This window comes from Rhinoderma darwinii, chromosome 3, assembly GCF_050947455.1.
Source record: "Rhinoderma darwinii isolate aRhiDar2 chromosome 3, aRhiDar2.hap1, whole genome shotgun sequence".
Taxonomy (NCBI): Eukaryota; Metazoa; Chordata; class Amphibia; order Anura; family Rhinodermatidae; genus Rhinoderma; species Rhinoderma darwinii.
The window spans coordinates 51,601,094-51,623,383 of NC_134689.1; positions in this window are offsets into that span (position 1 = coordinate 51,601,094).

Below are 22,290 nucleotides of genomic sequence, written 5' to 3' on the forward strand. Positions count from 1 at the left end.
CCCCACATATAGCCCCCCTTTAGATAGTGCCTCACATATAGCATCCTGTAAATAGTGTCCCACATATAGCCCCTCTGTAGATAGTGTCCCACATATAGCCCCATGTGGATAGTGCCTCACATATAGCCCCCTGTAGAGGTTGCCCCACATATAGCCCCTCTGTAGACAGTGTCCCACATATAGCCCCATGTAGATAGTGCCGCACATAAAGCCCCCTCATATAGATAGTGCCCCACATACAGACCCCCTGTAGATAGTGCCCCACATATAGACCCTGTAGATAGTGCCTCACATATAGCCCTTTGTTGATTGTGCCCCACATATAGCCACCGTTGTAGATAGTGCTTCACATATAGCCCCCCTTCAGATAGTGCCCCAAATATAGTCTCACTTGTAAATAGTGCACCACAAATACCTACCCCTGTAGATAGTGCCACACATATAGCCCCCCTGTAGATAGTGCCCCACATATAGCCCCCTGTAATTAGTGCCCTACATATAGCCCCCGGAAGATAGTGACACATATATACCTGCCCCTGTCGATACTACCCCACAAATAGCCCCCCTGTAGATAGTGTCCCACATATAGCCCCATGTAGATAGTGCCCCACATAAAGCTCCCTCTTGTAGATAGTGCCCAAACATACAGACCCCCTGTAGATACTGCCCCACATATAGACCCTGTAGATAGTGCCTCACATATAGCCCCCTATTGATAGTGCCCCACATATAGCCACTGTTGTAGATAGTACTTCACATATAGCCCCCCCTGCAGATAGTGCCCCAAATATAGTCCCCCCTTGTAAATAGTGCCCCACAAATACCTACCCCTGTAGATAGTGCCACACATATGGCCCCCTGTAGGTAGTGCCCCACATATAGCCTCTTCTGTAGATAGAGCCCCACATATACCTGCCCCTGTAGATAGTGCCCCACATATAGCCCCATGTAGATAGTGCCCCACATTTAGCCCCCTGTAGATAGTGCCATATAGCCCCCTCCTGTATATAGTGCCAAACATAAAGTCCCCTCCTGTATTTAGTGCCCACATATAGCCCCCTGTAGATAGTGTCTAATATATAGCCCCATGTAGATAGTGCCCCACATATAGCCCCTCCTGTAGATAGTGCACGACATATAGCCCCCCTTTAGATGGTGCCTCACACATAGCCGCCTGTAGATAGTGCCTCACATATAGACCCTGTAGATAGAGCCTCACAAATAGCCCCCTGTAGATAATGTTCCACATATAGTTCCCTCTGTAGATAGTGCCACACATATAGCCCCATCCTGTAGATAGGGCCCCACATCTAGCCCCCTGTAGATAGTGTCCTACATATAGTTCCCTCTGTAGATAGTGCCCCACATATAGCCCCCTGTAATTAGTGCCCTACATATAGCCCCCGGAAGATAGTGACACATATATACCTGCCCCTGTCGATACTACCCCACAAATAGCCCCCCTGTAGATAGTGTCCCACATATAGCCCCATGTAGATAGTGCCCCACATAAAGCTCCCTCTTGTAGATAGTGCCCAAACATACAGACCCCCTGTAGATACTGCCCCCACATATAGACCCTGTAGATAGTGCCTCACATATAGCCCCCTATTGATAGTGCCCCACATATAGCCACTGTTGTAGATAGTACTTCACATATAGCCCCCCCTGCAGATAGTGCCCCAAATATAGTCCCCCCTTGTAAATAGTGCCCCACAAATACCTACCCCTGTAGATAGTGCCACACATATGGCCCCCTGTAGGTAGTGCCCCACATATAGCCTCTTCTGTAGATAGAGCCCCACATATACCTGCCCCTGTAGATAGTGCCCCACATATAGCCCCATGTAGATAGTGCCCCACATTTAGCCCCCTGTAGATAGTGCCATATAGCCCCCTCCTGTATATAGTGCCAAACATAAAGTCCCCTCCTGTATTTAGTGCCCACATATAGCCCCCTGTAGATAGTGTCTAATATATAGCCCCATGTAGATAGTGCCCCACATATAGCCCCTCCTGTAGATAGTGCACGACATATAGCCCCCCTTTAGATGGTGCCTCACACATAGCCGCCTGTAGATAGTGCCTCACATATAGACCCTGTAGATAGAGCCTCACAAATAGCCCCCTGTAGATAATGTTCCACATATAGTTCCCTCTGTAGATAGTGCCACACATATAGCCCCATCCTGTAGATAGGGCCCCACATCTAGCCCCCTGTAGATAGTGTCCTACATATAGTTCCCTCTGTAGATAGTGCCCCACATATAGCCCCCTGTAGATAGTGTCCTACATATAGTTCCCTCTGTAGATAGTGCCCCACATATAGCCCCCTGTAGATAGTGTCCTACATATAGTTCCCTCTGTAGATAGTGCCCCACATATAGCCTCCTGTAGATAGTGCCCCACATATAGCCCCCATGTAGATAGTGCCCCACATATAGCCCCCTGTAGATAGTGACCTTCATATAGCTCCCTCCTGTGGATAGTGCTCGTATATAGTCCCCTGTAGAGAGTGCCTTACATATTGCCCTCCTTTAGATAGTGCCTCACACATAGCCACCTGTATATAGTGTCTCACATATAGCCCCTGCTGTAGATAGTGCCCAACATATAGCCACCTGTAATTAGTACCCTACATATGACCCCCCTGTCGATAGAACTCCACATATGGTACCCTGCAAATAGTGCCCCACATATAGCCCCCTGTAGATAGTGTCCCACATATTGCCCCATGTAGATAGTGCCCCACATAAAGGCCCACCTAGTAGATAGTGCCCCACATATAGACCCCCTGTAGTTAGTGACCCACATATATACCATGTAGATAGTGCCTCACATATAGCCCCCTGTACATAGTGCCCCACATAAAGCCCCCTCTTGTAGTTAGTGCCCCACATATAGACCCCCTGTAGATAGTGCCCCACAAATAAACCCTGTAGATAGTGCCTCACATATAGCCCCCTCCTGTAGATAGTGCCCCACATATAGCCCCCCTGTAGGTAGTGCCCCACATATAGACCCCCTGTAGATAGTGCCCCACATATAGAAACTGTATAGCCCCCTCTTGTAGATAGTGCCCCACATATAGCCCCCTGTAGGTAGTGCGACACATATAGACCCCCTGTAGATAGGGCCTCACATATAGCCCCCTGTAATTAGTGCCCTACATATAGACCCCTGTAAATAGTGGCCCACATATATCTACCCCTGTCGATAGTAGCACACATATATCACCCTATAGATAATGCCCCACATATAGCCCCCCTGTAATTAGTGCCCTACATATAGTCCCCATGTAGATAGTGCCCGAAATATAGCCCCCTGTAGATAGTGCCCCACATATAGCCCCTCTTTAGATAGTGTCCCACATATAGCCCCCTATAGATAGTGCCCCATATATAGCCATCGCTGTAGATAGTGCCACACATATAGCCCCCTGTAGTTAGGGCCTCACACATAGCTGCCTGTAGATAGTGGCCCACATATAGCTTCCTCCTGTAGATAGTGCCAAACATATAGCCCCCTCCTATAGATAGTGCCCCACATATAGCCCCTGTAGACAGTGCTCCACATATAGCCCCATGTAGATAGTGCCCCACATATAGACCCGGTAGATAGTGCCTCACATATAGCCACCGCTGAAGATAGTGCTTCACATATAGCCCCCCTGCAGATAGTGCTCCACATATAGTCCCCCCTTGTTGATAGTGCCCCACATATACCTACCCCTGAAGATAGTGCCACACAAATAGCCCCATGTAGATAGTACCCAACATATAGCCTCCCTGTAGATGGTGCCCCACATATAGCCCCCCTGTAGATAGTCCCCCACATATAGCTCCCTGTAGATAATGCCCCACTAATAGCACCCTGTAGATAGTGCCCCACATATAGCCCCTCTCTGCTAGCTGCGCGATTACGTCATTGTGCCGCTTGCATCATTAAAAGGCGCTGAATAGCAGGGCAAGGCATTCTGCCCTGTCAATCAGCGCCTTTCAGCGACTCAAATGGCGCGATGGTATCATTGCGCCACTTGCGTCATTGATAGGCACTGATTGGCAGGATGTCTTGCTCTTCCATTCAACGAAGCAAGTGGTGCGATGATGTTATCGTGCCGCTTACATCATTGAAAGGCACGGAATGGCAGGGCATGCCCCGCCATTCAGCGCTTATGCAGCGCTTATGAATGTAATTGTATCTGTGTCCTATAGACCCAGGTATAATTATAGTGCAGGGGGTGTTGGGGACAGCTGGTTTCAGTGGAGCTTTCACCCCTTCAGAAAGGCAGCGGGCCGCCGTCTGAAGCGAGATGCTCATCTCGCCTCATGGACGGTGCGGCCCTAGATAGATATATAAGTAGATAGCAAAACCGAAAATCCAGCAGCACCGGTCGAATCTGGGTGTAAGCCAAGGTCCTAACTATACAGCAATCCAAAAAATAGGCAGCACACCGTAGTATAAAGTGCAAAATTTTAGGGTACTTTATTGCCCCAAGTGCAACGTTTCAGCTCTGTCCTCTAGAGACTTTCTCAAGCAAATGATATGTCAACACACAGAGTTTAAATCATGGTGCCAATCAACAATCCAAACATAGGTAATCAGGCTACAAAAATGGCAAAACATTTGAACAAATACACTTGTTACAGTATATTCAATAGTGTGAAATAAGTGACGATATTCAATAATAGCGTGTCACAAAAAAAATTAAATATACGCATAGTTAGAGTATCAATAGTGTAAACTATCAATATACATGTGAGTTAAAACATCTGTGTCTAAAGTGTGTAATAACACATTAAAATGAAATCACCTGCAGGGGAATCTTGGTCACCTCGCTGGAATAGCGGCGTCCACGAAGGGCTACTGCGCATGCGTGGAAATTACTGATTATTTGGAGGCATCACGGATGTGCCGCGCATGTTCGCGCATGTGACAGGAGACAGGAGTACAGAGGTCGCCATTTTGGATACTGGAAAGAAGTATAGTGGAGGATCGTAACCCCATATACAAAAATGCTGTAGGGGAAAGCAAATTAATCATAGGTAACCTGAGGACAGTACATGTAAATACGGCACCAGGGAGAACACTGTCTGAACCAGGACAATCTGCACCCGCAATGAGGAGTACATCAGAGATCTGCCAGTAGGAACCCCTCATACACCAGACCAAAAACGGGGAAGGAGAGAGGTCGATAGCTGTTATCAGCAGCCACCACCATCCCCAAGGGGCAACACCGGAACCATAGACGTGTGTCACACATCCATGGGCCATAGTGTATTCCCAGAACCACACTGATATGGGTGTGGTGATCAAGACGTTGACTTACCCACACTCAGGTGTGCACTGGAGGGGCCCTACGTTATGCTTATGTCAAGTATGGTCAGAACATTGTGGGGTTATGCGTGCCTATAGAAGACAATATACCTATTCAGGTTCCTAAAAATGGCAACCAATATATAAATAATATAAAAATATACAGTAAGCTACAGTAAGTATACACAGTCACAGGGTACCCATGATATCCATATAGATGTAAACTGCATCTATAATAAAAAGGAGAGAGAGAATAATTAATATTGAGTCTATCCTTAAGACTTGTCAATCTCCGATATGAGAACAAAGGATGATTAGGAAATTCTGGGATCTGCGTAAGACAATTGCCCAACATAGGCCATTGATGTCCAATGACCTCTGCTATGTCATGGCTTTGTTCCGTGTAGGTGGAAATAAAAGGGATGCGGTCCAATTTAGGTCTGGGGCCCCTAGATCCAAGGAGAGTATTTCTATCACTATAGCTCAACTTTTGTCTATGTTTATCAAGTAACCTAACTGGGTAACCCCGTGTCTAAATGTTGTCAAATGGTGGCATTGCATTGAAGATATTGAGGATATTATTCTTATATGGACTGGTGACCTGGTAATGCTTCATGACTTTCATTCTTTCATGAACTCTATTGATGATGTGGTAAAGTTCACAGTAGTTCATTCTGACACTGAAATTCAATTTCTAGATGTTTTGGTCAAGTTCAAGGATGGGGGATTCACAACTGAGCTGTACGTTAAGGTCACTGACTGCAACAATTGACCCCTGTTCCCCACCAATGGTATAACTTGACGTCATCATATATGTATTGACATGATCTTGAAATTCATTGACTCAATATTAATTATTCTCTTTCTCTTTTTTATTATAGATGCAGTTTACGTCTATATGGATATCACCTCTGTGGATTCAATTAATCACCGATATGTAGATCTTCTACTTATATTTCTACTTTTGGGTACCCTGTGACTGTGTATGCCTACTGTATCTTACTGTATATTTTTATATTATTTATATATTGGTTGCCATTTTTAGGAACCTGAATAGGTATATTGTCTTCTAAAGGCACGCCTAATCCCACACTGTTCTGACCATACTTGACATAAGCATAACGTAGGGCACCTGAGTGTGGGTAAGTCAACGTCTTGATCACCACACCCATATCAGTGTAGTTCTGGGAATACACTATGGCACATAGATATGTGATACGTCCATGGTGCCGGTGTTGCCCCTTGGGGATGGTGGTGGCTGCTGATAACAGGCATCAACCTCTCACCTTTCCCGTTTTTGGTCTGGTGTATGAGGGTTTCCTACTGCCGGATCTCTAATGTACTCCTCATTGCGGGTGCAGATTGTCCTGGTTCAGACAGTGTTCTCCCGGGTGCCGATTTTACATGTACTGTCCTCAGGTTACCTATGATTAATTTGCTTTCCCCTACAGCATTTTTGTGTCTGGTGTTATGATCCTCCACTTTATTCTGTGCGCATGTGCAGGCGAGCGCTCTTTAACGTACCTTCTTTCCAGTATTCAAAATGGCGAACTCTGCACTCCTGTCTCCATTACACATGCGCGGACTTGCGCTGCACATCCGGGATACCTACAAATAGTCAGTAATTTCCACGCATGCGCAGTAGCGCTTCGTGGACGCCGCTATTGCGGCAAGGTGACCAAGATTACCCTGCAGGTGATTTCATTTTAATGTGTTATTACTCACTTTAGACACAGATGTTTTAACTCACATGTATATTGATAGTTTACACTATTGATACTCTAACTATGCGTATATTTATTTTTCTTGTGACAGGCTATTATTGAATATCGTCACTTATTTCACACTATTGAATATACTATAACAAGTGTATTTGTTCACATGTTTTGGCATTTATGTAGCCTGATTACCTATGTTTGCATTGTTGATTGGCACCTTGATTTATACTCTGTGTATTGACATGTTATTTGCATGAGAAAGGCTCTAGGGGACAGAGCTGAAACATCGCACATGGGGCAATAAAGTATCCTTGAATTTTGCACTTTATGGTAGATTGCTAAATAAATAGATAGATAGATTTGTTCAGTCTTCAAGTTTGTGCTCTGTTCCTTAATAAAATATAATATAAACTTGAAAAATGTCTATGACCATGATGACACGTTTGATAATATAAGTAGGTTGTAATTGGACATTGGTGCGGTTCTGGAACTAGCACCCCGCAATAGGTCCCATTTTGACTGACACAGACAAACTTGGTGTGCTATCTGCACGTTATGTTGGTGAGTGTTTTTGGTAAATAGGATGACTGAGATCTCTCGTAATGGAGATCGGTCGGTCCTTATAGGGAGACCAGTGGACAAAGACCTTATTTCTTTTGTTTTAAAAGAATAAGTAAACCTAGATCATCATGGTTATTGAGGTTCCCTTATCCATTCAAACCTGCAAAGGACGTGCTCGGATGACCCTTACACTAAAATAAATTGGTTTGGAGGCACTAAGGCAATCTTCCCTATTCTAAAATGGCCACAAACACCTCAGATTATAAAGTGCGCATGCGCGTGCCGGATAGGCATTACGGAGAAGCTGTTTGCTGAAAAACACTGACAAAGCTTGCGTATCAGGCTTACTTGGTTACTGGGATAGCTATAACAACATGTGCATAGACATGCACAATTGCAATCATTCGATCCTGGAATATGGCGCAGATGTGTGAGGCACTGTGTTCTATTGGGACATCTGAGGGGAAGGTTATTAATGTAAACACATGTTTTTGGAACATTATAATGAACTAATTATGTATATAAGATTAATTATCACAGGCACTGCATATGTTTTTATCTATATTTTATTATGCACTTGGCACTTTTGAAGATTATTAAAAGGGGATTACCTTTAAGTATAGGAGACACTGTATTAAAGTTATATTAACACTGAGGTTTTATTAAATTGTTCTAATCATGTAACTACATGTCATGCTGTATTTAAACTTGCTGCACACATTGTTTTAAATGCTTGAGAAAGGCTCATGGAGGCTGAAACGTTTCATTCACGTATAGGTGAATAAAACTTATTTCACTTTTGAAATTTTGTGGACTGCTGCCTATACTTTTTTGATGTGGATGATAGATAGATAGATAGATAGAAAGATAGATATATATATTTTTAAATACAATAGAGCAGCACTCTACAAAACAGATGGAAAAAAATGGGGTAGGTGCAAGGCCCAGGACCTCAGCTTCAGATCCTATAGTCGATATGTGATAATCGAAGGAATAGGCAGCACTAACTGGGATGATTAAGTGAAAAAGTGACGCTTTATTCACGCATGGTAATGCAAAGTTTCAGCCCCCTTCATGGGCCTTTCTCAAGCTTGAGAAAGGCTCATGATGTGGGCTGACACATTTTATTACCATGGGTGAATAAAGCGTCACTTTTTCACACATTATCCTAGTGAGTGTTGCCTAACCCTTCGATTATCACATATCAACTATAGGATCTGAAGCTGAGGTCCTGGACCTTGAATATACCCCATTTTTTCCATCTGTTTTGTAGAGTGCTGCTCTATTTTATTTTTTAAAAATGGCATGTAGTCTGAAGTGGATCTGGCACTGATTAAAAAATCCCCTGCAGGTCCTCAAGTCTCCGTCATAGCGTGTAGGTAGCGGCAAGAAGCACAGGGAGTCGGCACTGGTACAGACAGGAAGTGTAGCAGGAAGAACCAGCCGACAGGAGGAGTTGGTCTTGCCATGACTGGAGGTCTTGCATCTAGTGGAAACGGGTGAAGAACAGCGACCACTTGGCTTTACGGGGATAAAGTCATTGAGCGGACTGAAGGTAGATGAGGTTCTTGTGGTCGGTGTAGATCAAGATGGGGTGAGCTGCGCCCTCTCGCAGATGTCTCCACTAATCCAGAGCCAATTTGATGGCCAGCAGCTCCCGATCCCCAATTGAGTAATTGCGCTCTGCAGAGAAAAAAGTCTTGAATAGCAGCCACATACTACTGCCTTTCCTTTGGAGCTCCTCTGGAACAGAAGTGCACCTGCACCAACAGAAGAGGCGTCCACCTCCAAAGAAAACTGCCAAGATACGTCAGGATGATGGAGGATCGAAGCTGAAGTCAAGGCTTTTTTGAGACTATAAATGCGGACTCTGCCTCGGGAGTCCACACCTTGGCGTTCACAGCCCTCTTCGTAAGAGTGGAAATGGGAGATGTCAGTGATGAGAAGTTTGAGATAATCTGCTGGTAGAAATTGGCGAATCCCAGGAAACGCTGTATGGACCTCAGGCCTTGAGGACGTGGCCACTCCAGGACAGCTCTCACTTTCTCAGGATCCATCTTGAGACCTTGATCCAAGATGATGTAGCCCAGGAAGGGCAGAGAACTCTTCTCAAATACGCACTTCTCCTGCTTGGCGTATAAACAATTCTCCCTTAATCGTAGTAGAACTTAACGGACATGCTTCAGATGAGTCGTCGGATCTGGGGAGAAAATCAAAATAGCATCGAGATAAACTACAACACAGATATAGAAGATATCTCGGAAGATATCATTAACGAATTCCTGGAAGTCCGCGGGAGCGTTATACAGTCGAAATGGCATCACCAGGTATTCATAGTGTCCCGTCTCGAGTGTTGAACGCCGTCTTCCACTCGTCCCCTTGACGGATTCAGATCAAATTATAAGTCCCACACAAGTCTAGTTTAGAAAAAACTTCTAGCTCCTCGAATATGGTCAAACAGTTCAGATATAAGTGGCAACGGGTATTTGTTCTTGACCGTGATCTGGTGAGACCACAGTAGTTAATGCAGGGTCAAAGGGATCCGTATTTCTTTATAACGAAGAAGAACCCAGCCCCGGCCGGGGAGGAAGAATTTCGTATGAAACTCCTCTCCAAATTCTCCTTGATATAGGCCGACATGGATAGAGACTCTGGCACGGAGAGAAGATATACTAGGCCACGAGGGAGAGAGGCATTAGGAACCAGTTCAATGGGGCAGTCATAAGTCCGATGTGGAGGCAGGGTCTCAGCCTTCCTTTTGCTGAAGACATCTGCAAACTGAGCAAACTGGGGGGGCAGTCCCGCCAATGACTGAGGCAGAGGAGGCTGGACAGGAAGAATCTGCAACAGACAGTGACTGAGGCACTTGGAGCCCCATTGGAGAACCTCTCCAGAATTCCAGTCCAGGACTGGGGCATGCAGTCGAAGCCAAGGCAGGCCCAGCAGAACAGAATTGCTGGCCTTGGGCAAAACAAGGAAATAAATTAGTTCAGAATGAAGGACCCCAACCTGGAACTTCAGCGGCTTGGTCTTAGAAATGATGGGATCAGGCAGAGGCAGTCCATTCACTGAGGCAACTGCCAAAGTTGTCTCCAGGGGAACTGTGGGCAACTGAGGATGATTCGCTAACTCCAAGAGTCAAGATAGGCAGAAACTTGATGCATCCTCTCGCCGGATACTAGGGTCACAGGAATAGTCACATAGGGTTGTCTTTCCAACCAATCCTAGGCAATGGGGTCTCTATGGCCTCTGGGGGCACAAACGCACAATATGGCCTCTGAGGCCGCAATACAGACAAAGTCCAGAAGTGCGTCTGTGTTGTTTCTCCTGGATAGACAATTTGACATTGTTCATCTACATAGGATCCTCTGGTGGGACGACTGAGAAGGATAGTAAGGATTGCTGGAAAGTAGAATCCAGCCTAGGAAGTTCTCTCTTCCGGAGAACTTCTTGAGAACGCTCCCGGATCCTCATGTCAACCCGGGTGGCAAGTAGGATAAGATCATCCAGGGCAGATGGCAGATCGCGAGTGGCCAGCTCGTCCTTAATCCCCGAAGACAGTCCCTGCCAGAATGTGGCCACCAAAGACTCATTTTTCCAGGTTAACTCAACAGCCAGGATACGGAACTGAATAGCAGATTCACCCACGGAGAGGTCTCCCTGGTGTAGGATCAGCAGAGATGCAGCAGCCAAAGGAACTCTCCCAGGTTCCTCAAAGTTCGAGCGGAAAGTCCGTAAGAAGCACTGCAAGTCATGGGTCTCTGGTCCCTGATGTTCCCACAGAGGATTTGCCCATGCCAGGGTTTTGCCAGTAAGGAGAGAGATGATGAAGGCGATCCTGACGTCATCTGAAGAGAAGGCCCTGGCATGTAGTCTGAAGTGGATCTGGCATTGATTAAAAAAATCCCCTGCAGGTCCTCGAGTCTCCATCATAGCGCGGAGGTAGCAGCAAGAAGCACAGGGAAACGGCACTGGTACAGACAGGAAGTGTAGCAGGAGGAACCAGCCGATAGACAATGGCGTTCACCGACAGGAGGAGTTGGTCTTGCCGTCACTGGAGGTCTTGCATCTCGGCCAGCACGGCTTGTGTCGTCAAGGTCTCAGGTTGACCAGCGGTGTCCATGGCCTGAGCGTACTGTCACGGTATGTGGACCCACTAGGCCGCACCGCTGTAGCAGGGAGGCAGCTGGCCAAACAACAGGGAACCCCAGCAATACAAAGTCCCGCACAAGGGTACCTGGATAGTCCAGACAGTGGCCACAGCCCTGGCATGGATGAAGGTGGGTGCAGCAGGTAACGCCAGATGTGGCGGATGACAGAAGGTGCCGCAGGTTGCGCCAGACGTGGTGAATCCCACTGGACGTGGCAGATGACGCAGTAGACACGACTCCAACTAGTAGGCACAGGAACAAGAACACAGCACGGGATAGAGGAACAGGTAACAGGGCATGGGTAACAACTGGAACAGGAAACACTAAGGGGCCATTTGCAAGACAAACTTGAGATATGCTAACAACGCACAGGCAAGGATGAGAAGGGCTGGGGCCTTCTTATAGTCCCTTTGAAAGAGGGCACGAACGTGCGAGCGTACCCTACGGGACACAGTGGACCAGAGCGGAAGTGAGCGCTGGCGTCACCTTGGAAGGAGATGGGGACCAGCGCTCACAAATCCATGGCTGCGGGCATCAGGAGGTGAGTAGAACCGACGGCCCGCGGTCATGGACGCTACATTGGTCCTTTAGAACGGAGTTCCCTGTACGTTGAATAGAAAAGTAGTCTTAAACTGCTAGAAAAGAGTTCTCCAGTATGCATGCGCGGTCCGTACGGATTTGCGCAGTTATTTTTCTGCTATGCATAGATGCTGACCTTATGTGCCATAGCCACATACGTACGCATGGGCGGTCTTTTTAGACATGCACAATGTGTGTATACTGATTGAATGGGACTGTTCTGGTTAGACATGCGCGGTAGAGTGATCAAGATCCCTGAATATGATGCTTATTTTGAAACATGATAGCTGATGTATGGATCCTTAATTATGAAAACACAGATATTATCAGATGTGAGTTATTTGGATTGATTACATAATCATATATTTTTGTGAATTGTATTAGGGTATGTTCACACGCACTATTTTCAGACGTAATTCGAGCAGTTTACGCCTCGAATTACGCCTGAAAAAAGGGCTCCATTATGCCTACAAACCCCTGCCCATTGCTTTCAAGGGGTTTGTACGATGTTCTGTTCCCATGAGGTGTTATTTCATGCGTCGCTGTAAAAAGACGGCGCATAAAAACACGCCTACAAAAAAGAAGTGCATGTCACTTCTTGGGCCGTTTTTGGAGCCGTTTTTCACTGACTCTATTGAAAAACAGCTCCAATAATGTCCGTAAAATATGCCACGAAAAACGTGAGTAGTTACAAAAATGTCTGAAAATCAGGAGCTGTTTACGCCTGAAAACAGCTCCGTATTTTCAGACGTTTTTGGTCACTGCGTGTGAACATACCCTTATGAGCATCGTTTATCATATACTGCACTGTCACTTTATTGCACTGGTCAATTTTTGGTCTATGTATTGGTTACATTATATTTTATGGAACATCTCATACTTTAACGAATTTTTACACTGTATATTAAATTGTATATAATTGTTTGATGACATTGTATTCCCTATTTAACCCGTAAGTAACCGCCATTACGCCTTTTCATGACGACTACTAACAGGCTCTATTCTGATGCATACGCCTTTTCACGGTGCTGCATCAGAATAAAGCAGCGCCGCTGGGAGCAGTAAAATCTCCCTACTCTCAGTTACCGGAGGTAACAGAGGGCTTGGAGCAGCGCTGCTCAAGCGGGCAGATCTGAATCCGCCCGTTTAACCCCTTGGATACGGCCCTCAATATCGAGCACAGAATCTAAGTGGTTTTGGAGTGAGGGTGCTGCATCTCTCACCCCACCGGCACACTGTGATGCAAACGCAGGGTGCTGATGGCTTCTATGGCAGCCTGCGGCCTAATAAAGGACCCCAGGTCTGCCTCTAGTAACAGATGCCTGTCAGTTTTAGGGGGGATTCAGACGAGCGCGATTTGCGCGCGTGCAGGCCGCGTATTTTCTGCGCGTCACGCACAGCACTATAGAAGTCAATGAGGCAGTTCAAACAGTGCGTGATTCTTGCGCAGCGTTTGTTCGCTGCGTACTATACGCGACAGGTTCAATAACTCTGCGTATTTCACGCATCACGCAACCATTGAAGTCAATGGGTGCGTGAAAATCACGCATGTCATACGCTGGCAGCAGCTGCGAACGCGCGTTTTTCACGCAGGACACGTTGTCTCAATGCAAATTAGTTTGAACTAACTAGTTGAAACCGCACACTGATAAAGTATTCCGTTCCGTAAATTAACAATTTTACTGCCTGAAAAAAGAACGATTAAAATAAATTTTATTAAGTTGTTTCATTAAAATGAGCCATCTTAGCCCCAAGTAACAATGTAAACAGGCTCAGATAAGGTGGTCAGTAATGAGGAGAGGTGTGCTGATGTGATAGTATAGTTGCAAACACCAGACACCACCTCACCCCTCACGATATATTCTACTGGCACACCTCACTGACTAACAGACAATCCAACGCGTTTCAGTGCCACATATATAAGTGACACATCATCAGGGATTATCGATTCAATTTAGTATTGTGTTTGATTTCACTGTTAATTCAGCCGGCTAGCACGATTGTGTGCTTATTCAAAACCTCCCGGCGAGTGTACGACACTAATGTCTTGGCCGCACACGCGCCGGCGAAGTTCCGGTCTATTTGACAGGTCCAGGCCCACCCACTATGCTGACGTAGCTTAGGCCCAGCACCAACCCGCAGTGACCACGTCAAAAGAATGACGCTGCAGGGTGAATGCCGAGCCTCCTTGCTGGCCACCAATCAGCTCTATTGCGGACGCCGCAGCGTCCTATGTTGCCATGGAGATCTAGAGGCGGATACACTCTACCATAGACGATCCACTACCGCAATGCATATGCGTCTCAGCACAGAAACAAACAACCACATAAACACACCAACTGAATCCTGATTATAATCAGATATTGAGTATCTATATTTGATGGAGTACCTTTGTGATGAAAGATCCTTTCGATCCAAGTACACACCGTCATGTTAACGCAAAACGGAGTCACCCGGAAAACACAGGCCAGCCCATAACGCACGAACTGTAGCTACTCGAGATGCCCGAGACCTACAATGTCCGGCACCAAACCGCAATAACAATGGCAAAGTTGCAGAGCCTACCAACCAACCATCAGTCAGAATATGACCAAACATATCCGCAAACGGCATTAAATAGAAAGCGGATACACCCATACACGGGAGTAGGTCTTCTAGATGTATTTTTACAGAAAACACGCATAGGAGATCTGCTCATTTAGACCTTGGGGACAGATGGTCTGTAGACGGTGGATCCATTGCGCTTATTTTTGCATAATCCTCCTATCTAGATCACCGCCTCTCAGTGTCTGTCTAATGCATTCCACCCCTTGAAATTTGAGACACGAGGAGTCACCTTTATGATGCTCCCAGACATGGCGGGACACTGAGGTATCCACTTGTCGCCTAATGTCGCCAATATGCTCCCTGATCCTCCTTCTGAATTCTCGTATTGTTTTCCCTACATATTGCATTTTACAATCGCAGGTGATCAGGTACACCAGACCCATTGTTTTGCAATTAATGTAGGACCAATTTTCAAAGCTCTTCCCAGTGGTGGTGCTGGTGAATTTACTGCTACAAAGTATTGACGCACAAGCCTTACATGACCCGCATCTGTAGCTACCCTTTAAACTCTGATTTAACCAAGTACCAACTGGTTCCTGAGTATTTAGATGGCTGTGCACTAGCCGATCTTTCACATTTCGTCCATGTCTATAAGTAATCAGGGGGGACTGTCCCACAAGTTCACCAATATCGGGATCCGCTTGCAGAATACCCCAATAACGTTGTAGAATACACCGAACCTCCACATTGGCCGAATCCAAAGTGCCAATGAATCTAGTTGTTTCCTCCTCCACTTTCTTTGGTTTCGGGTTGAGTAAATCATCCCGATTTCTGCCTAGTGCGTTCTGATACGCCTCCTTTAGTACCTGTCTTGGATATCCTCGACGCCGAAACCTATTTTCAAGTTCACATGCCGAGATCTTAAAATCGGATATAGTTGAACAGTTGCGGCGTACCCTCAGATATTGGCCCTTTGGAATACCCCGTTTCAGGTTTAAAGGGTGACAGCTTTCCCATCTCAATAGACTGTTTGTGGCCGTAGATTTTCTATACATATTGGTCTGTATAGCTCCTGAAGGTGTCTTTTGAATCAACACATCGAGGAATGTAATCTTATTCTCATTAATCTCGTGCGTGAAAAAAAGGCCTAAATTGTTCACATTCAGGACTTCCACAAACTCAACGAACTCAGCCTTCGTTCCCTTCCACAATATCAAAATATCGTCTATGAAACGAATCCATAGGAGGATACAAGAGGTCCATTTTTCCATTATTTCCGTGAAGACACACTCTTTTTCCCACCAACCCAGATATAGGTTGGCATATGTAGGAGCACAGGGACTCCCCATAGCAACCCCTTTGAGCTGGTGGTAGATCTTTTGATCGAATAAAAAGAAATTGTGCTCCAAAATAAATCTCAATAAAAAAATCACAAATTCATTGTGGGCCTTAAAGTGTGTACCCTTTCCTCTCAAAAAATATTCGATGGCACAACATCCGAGCTCATGGGGAATCGAGCTGTACAATGCCTCCACATCCAATGAAGCAAGGAGCACATCCTGATCAAGACGGATGCCCTCCAGTTTCCTAAGGGCATCCATCGTATCCCTCACATATGAGGGTAATGATAACACAAAGGGTCTCAATATCTGATCCAAATATACACTCGCATTTTGCGTCAGACTTTCTATCCCAGATACAATTGGGCGACCTTTAAGGGGGGCCGTCCCCTTGTGGACTTTAGGTAAACTATAGAATGTTGCAACCTGCGGGAACTCAGTGAACATAAATTTAAATTCTTTCTCACTGATCAATTTGAGATTTTTTGCTGGGTCAAGGATATCCCTAAGCTGATTCTTGAAAATCCTAGTAGGGTCAGACTCCAAGACCCTATAGCACTGTTGGTCATGTAAGATATGAAGACACATTTTCTTATAGCGGCTGCGATCCATGACCACGATGTTGCCCCCTTTATCAGATGGCTTTATGACAATCGTGTCATCTGATTCAAGGGATCGCAGACCCGCCATTTCCTCCTTGGTTGTGTTAAAGTGAGCAATCTTCGAGTCATCAAGTGATCTGAGCTGGTCTTCAACAACCTTTACAAAGACATCTATGGGTGTATTGTCATTTAGTGGGGCAAATTTGGTAGAAGGCGCCCTCAGATCTGTAAATGGACCCTCACCAATTTCTCTATGGCCTTCCTCCCACAGTCCCTCCAGTAATTTGAGGTCTGGCAGATCATCCTCCACTATTCCCAATTCAAGACATTTACGTCGATCATGAGTCTTGAAAAAAAATTTCCATTTTAATTTTCGAGCAAAAAGGTTTAGATCCTTGACCCAAGTGAATAAGTTGAATTTATTTGTAGGGACAAATGACAAACCCCGTTTAAGGATGCCAATTTCCTCGCTGTTAAGCACTCGGGAGGATAGATTAATGACCTGTGATTCGTCCTCCTCAGGTCCGGACCAACAGACTACATATCCCTTCTGTCCCTCAGGAGATAGTCCGAGATGGGATGGCTTTTGGCTAAAAAACCACCTCCACGACTTTGTCCTTTACCTCTCCCTCTTCCCCTCAGATTAGCACGGGTGGGATAACGGCTCTGGTCCATCCCTCCCCGTTGTCGCCTAAACTGGTTCCTCCCCTGCTCAGAATCAGAGTATTCCTGCTCTGACGATGAAATGTCAGTTTCAGGTTCGAGAGTCACATTAGATTTTGTGCGTTAACATGACGGTGTGTACTTGGATCGAAAGGATCTTTCATCACAAAGGTACTCCATCAAATATAGATACTCAATATCTGATTATAATCAGGATTCAGTTGGTGTGTTTATGTGGTTGTTTGTTTCTGTGCTGAGACGCATATGCATTGCGGTAGTGGATCGTCTATGGTAGAGTGTATCCGCCTCTAGATCTCCATGGCAACATAGGACGCTGCGGCGTCCGCAATAGAGCTGATTGGTGGCCAGCAAGGAGGCTCGGCATTCACCCTGCAACGTCATTCTTTTGACGTGGTCACTGCGGGTTGGTGCTGGACCTAAGCTACGTCAGCATAGTGGGTGGGCCTGGACCTGTCAAATAGACTGGAACTTCGCCGGCGCGTGTGCGGCCAAGACATTAGTGTCGTACACTCGCCGGGAGGTTTTGAATAAGCACACAATCGTGCTAGCCGGCTGAATTAACAGTGAAATCAAACACAATACTAAATTGAATCGATAATCCCTGATGATGTGTCACTTATATATGTGGCACTGAAACGCGTTGGATTGTCTGTTAGTCAGTGAGGTGTGCCAGTAGAATATATCGTGAGGGGTGAGGTGGTGTCTGGTGTTTGCAACTATACTATCACATCAGCACACCTCTACTCATTACTGACCACCTTATCTGAGCCTGTTTACATTGTTACTTGGGGCTAAGATGGCTCATTTTAATGAAACAACTTAATAAAATTTATTTTAATCGTTCTTTTTTCAGGCAGTAAAATAACTAGTTGAAACCAGCAGAAAAGAAGGAAGTTGGTTAGACAGCAGGTTTTGCAAAAGAGGCCACACCGTTTGCAAAAGCACCACAAGCACCTTGCAGGCATGCCTCGGCAGATGGATGTGGCGAAGCTCATCAGGTTAGTTCAGGAGCGGTCGGAGGTCTGGAACACCCATGCGGAGTCGTACCATGACCGCACATTGAAGGAGGCAGCATGGGAGCAGATAGCAGAGGCGCTATTCGACCAGGAGTGGGCCGACAGCCGCACCCGTGACCGGCAACGAATTGGTGAGTGGATATCTGTGTGTCGCCATTGATGTGTATAATGACATCCATATTGGATATTGCGTCCCTGCTGAATAATTGCCTGTCATTGCCAACGTTTCGGTTCAGTGCCATCTTTATATAGTATCATCAACTTAGGTTTGTTCTTGTGTAGACGTGTGGTACACAAGTTTATATGCACTGTCTGTGTGCGCACTCACATCTGCTGAGTTTATTCAATGATGTGTTCTTTATTCATCATACAGTGGACGATGTAAAGAGACGGTGGCGCAGCTCGAGGGACCAGTTCCGTCGAGAACATGGATCCGGCGCCCGTAGCGGAGATGGTGGTCCACGAAAACGGCGCTACATTTACTACGACCAGCTGTTGTTCCTGCGGGAAATAATGGACATGCGACCGTAAGTACTCGTTGTTGTCCCTTTGTGGCCACGTCACCTTCCAAAAATGTTACATACGCCAAAACACCTTTGTGTTTGCACATGACATTTGGTTCCTCAACTGACGTGTCCCCTATATTATAGAACTAGCGACACTCTGGATGCGTCAGAAGAGGAGGCACGGCACGAGTGTAGCCAGGCGTCAGAATCCGCTGCTCCCCTGGTCGCCCTAACCCCGGAGGCCACTAGAGAGGATCCTGGTCCAGTCGCCTCAGCGCCTGAAGCAGGACAACCGGACCAAGTGGCACCTAGTCAAGCAGCACCCCGCCGCAGACGTCCTGTTAACCCACCCGCAGCTGCACAGGTGGACGCCCGTGTTCTTGAGTACCTGCGCCGTGCTGCTGATGAGGACCAGCATGATTTTTTTTGTCGGAGCATGGCACCTTTGATGCGGCGGGTACCAGAGGATAGGTTGGTGCGGCTGCAAATAAATATGCTGTCGCTAATCGACTGTGCGACACCCCCGCTAAGTCCAGGCCGGTGCTTTACTTCTATTGAGCACTGGCGTAGTGTCTATATGCCCTCAGCGCGTGCCCATGTGCCACGGCCCTCCCAACCTGCCCCCGTCTTCTCTCAGATGGCGCAATACCCTCCTGTCCCAAGATACCTCTCCCCTGCCCCAATGCCTGGGCCAGTCCGTCACTTTCCTCCATACTCCATACCTGGGCCATGTTTACAGGCTCACATGCAGCCTCAGGGCTACCCACCGCAGTATCAACCCCAATATGCTGTGCAGTAACAGGCTCCTCAGGGCCGGGGACAGCATAGTGGTGCGGAACTGTCTGGTTACAGCTCGCCGCCCCATGCCTATCATAATCTTTAGGGGAAAGTTTTTTCTACGGGCACATGTTACAAAGCGATGACATGCTAGGAATCCATACATGTATTTGTTGTATATGCATCATGTTGGTGCACTTTTTAGTTCGGGTATGTTTTCCCGCCTCTGTATTTTGCTGATATGGCGTGTATGTGCCACAAACATGACCGCTAAAGTTAGATATTTTGAACTTCTGTGTGGACAATTCTTTTGTTACCTTGCGCACCATTTCTACTGCCTCTACCGCTATGAGGTGCTGTTGCGTTAGAGATTGTGACGGTATTATATTTCTCCACCACATCTTTGAGGTCTTCGTTGGTCGGAAGGGGTTTGGAATACCAGGAACTCAGCTGTAATTAGTATAGTTAGTGTTTGGCCATAACTAACTTTACTCACCCCGAAAGGCTCACATACATATAGGGCAGGAAATACATAGTTTCCACAAGAGGATGTGATGTCCATGCATTCTTGCCGTCTAAAAAGGGTATTTCAAGCGCCTACCGAGCTTTAAGCTCGCAACCCACGTCAAGGGGCCTCAAGTTTTGCGAGTCCCTAACCCTCCCCCACACCCCCAAAACAAAAAAGGCCTTGAGGGATAAACAGACGTTCTCTCAAAGAATATTAACTTCACCACACCTCAAATGGCAGCGTTCTGGCAGGTTACATCTCAAGCCTGCCTGTCAAAATACTCCGCAAATTGGTGGCGCACTCGCTGCCCACATGTCGGTGCCCGGCCAGGCCGAGCAGCCTGGCCCAGGCTGGTGGTGGGTGCAGATGTTACCATATATTCCCCATCATGAGCGGCATCATGGATGCGGGTAAAGTTGTGCAGCACAACACAGGCTTTGATCACACATGTGACATTTGACGGCGACAATTGCATTGATGTCATCAGGACCCTCCACTTGCTGGTCATGATGCCAAAGGCACATTCCATGACTTTCCGTGCTCTGCATAGTCGCTGATTGAAAATGCGCCTACGGTTATCCAAGCCCCTCCGCGCAAATGGCCGCATTACGTGTCTGCTGAGGGCAAAACCTTCATCTGCAACCATAACATAAGGAACGGGTGGACCGCTGGTGCCAGGGAGGATGCTAGGCTCGGGGACATCAAGTTGGTTGGACATTAGACGCTGGGCCATTCTGGATGAGCGATAAATGCGTGCATCCGCCGAGCTGCCATAGGACCCGATGTCCACGATGGTAAAGCAGAAATTACAGTCCGACAAGGCAAGCAAGACTATTGAAAAAAACTGCTTGTAATTGAAGTAGCGAGAGCCAGAGTGGGGCGGTTTCTGCACACGGATGTGCTTCCCATCGAGTGCACCAATACAGTTAGGAAATTGGGTGTCGCGTTCAAACTGCTGCGCTATGCGAAGCCAGTGTTGGGCCGTAGGCTGAGGGATCACGCTGCTCTTCAATTTCTGCCACAGGACCACACATGTTGCTGGGACAATGCCGGAAATAGTGGAGACTCCAATAAGGAATTCAAAATGAAGGGCATGGTAGCTATTGCCGGTCGCCAAAAATCTACAGGAAATCATACAAGCAAACCACAAAGCAAACATGTTAGTTAGGACATTAAGGACATAAAATAATTTGTAACCTGGATCACAAAACTGCACATACCGTAACGTCAGAAGGAGACGCTCCTCGGGGGAAATACAGCGTCGCATGTTTGTGTTCTGATAGGTTATTACAGGCCGAACCAGCCCCAGCAGCATATCAAAGGCATGCACAGACAGGCGGCAAAAGGCCCGAAATTTCTCAGGGTGACGACGGAGGTCAGCAAAGAGGGTACGAAAATGCCCTTTAGAGGTGCGTTGGGCCACTATTGGGTGAACCCACATCCTACCTGATCTCCGCCGGTGTGGCCGTAGAAGGCTACCTCGTTGCCCAAACCTCCGGGATAGCATCCATGCTAATAGGACACGGGCCAGAGAGCTAGGTGGCATCAATGCAGTGTGGCAGACAAACTTCCCTAAAATACTGGTAGAAACAGTGGGTTGCATCCAAAGCACACAAATGAATTAACACAGGTGCACACATGAAGCAGGGGTATTGCATTCATGGCCCTTTTGAAGCCTGGCGTAAACAGAACAGCTGAGTGCGTTTTTTACACGCGCGGGAAAAACGCATGTCTTACGCGCGTATTACACGCATACATCATTAAAAACCGCATTGCACACGCTGCTGACACGCGCGCAAAACGCCGCGTTGTTTGCGCGCGCAGAAACGCAACGCTCGTGTGAATCTGCCCTTATACTGACAGGCAATAATACACTGTAATACAGCAGTATTGCAGTGTATTATAAAAGCGATCAAACGATCACATAGTGAAATCCCCTAGTGGGACTAATAAAAAAGTTTAATAAAAGTTTAACAAAGTAAAAA